The following is a 1,270-nucleotide window of genomic DNA, read 5'->3' as shown; positions in this document are numbered from 1 at the left end:
CAGATAGAGGCGGGCTCCGTTGCCGTCGTGTTGATCTCCTGAACGCAGTGGAGCTTCTCGGCACAAATGGGGCCTTCCTCGGTGGATGTGGCAATGTAGCCGTACGAGTCGACGCACTGGTTCTGCTCGCTGCATTCGCCAAACTGGGGGACAGTGCCGGATGTGGCGTTCGGGTTGGCCGAGTTCTGGCAAGAGGTGAGGTCTTCGGACTTGCACTGGCACAGCTTCTTGTCCTTGCCGTTCTGCTTGCCCTGAGACACGCACTCGAGCTCGTAGCCGTTGAGTTCGGCGCAGTCATCGTCATCGCACTCGAGACTCAAAAACTGCAACACGCACTTGTCCGGGTTGTACTCGGTGCCCATGAACTCGGTGGTGCCGCTCACGGCCTGGACGGTAGTGCCGTTCGTGCCCACCGACATGGTGAGGTCGTCGTTCTGGCCAAGCGCGCATGAGGCGCCAAGGGCGAACAGGAAAAGCGTCTTGAAAGCCATAGCGGAGATCGGTGGCAAATAGGAAAATGCTGGGTTTTAATGGAGGGCTTTCCTCTGAAGCTGATCTTGCACTTTTGGGACCAGCTGCCGGTCGTGTGTACGCGGGCCTCTGGACCGACTCTATACCCGTCTCGTCTGTCTGCAGACGCAGATTTTTTTTCGTTGTTGCCAAATCACTTGCGTTTTGTAAGGGAGGGGGAATATTTTTGAGTTGGAAAAGAAAGGTTTTCACTGTTTGCAAAAGTTTGGTGATGTGGATTGATGCATGTCACGCAAAGCTCCTGGTCGATCTCAGTGCTTTCCACTGTGCGGCTGAGTGTTTCCTGCCAGTGTTGAATTGTGCCGCGGCTTTATAAAAAGCCGCGGCTTTATTATAAAGGCACTCGTTATAGTGGTTCGTGCAGCCTTAACTTAAAGTTGTTTTAGCCAATCTGAGACAAATATGGTTGCTGTATTTCAGTTTCAGAAATTTCAAGGAAACTTATTTCTCTAATTTACCGTATTCGCTTAGATACGAATTTGAAGTGATCACGTTAAGTACGACAGCGGAGGGCCTCATATTTCCAGAACTACACGACGCCAGAAGCATCCAGACCTCGGGCGGCGCGATCGGTGAGCCCTGCACAGCTGGACCGCACACGGAAGCGCGAGGAGAGTTCCATCCGCAGCCCTCCAAGAAGACTCGCTTATGAGTGAGGCAGAGGGTGCGCCGCCACATGGTTAGGATAAGCTGATCTGCTGCAGATACTGTTTTAGAATTTTCTAACCTTTCTTATACA

Source organism: Phytophthora infestans, genomic scaffold (assembly GCF_000142945.1).
Source record: "Phytophthora infestans T30-4 supercont1.37 genomic scaffold, whole genome shotgun sequence".
NCBI lineage: Eukaryota > Oomycota > Peronosporomycetes > Peronosporales > Peronosporaceae > Phytophthora > Phytophthora infestans.
This window is presented reverse-complemented; position numbering follows the sequence as displayed.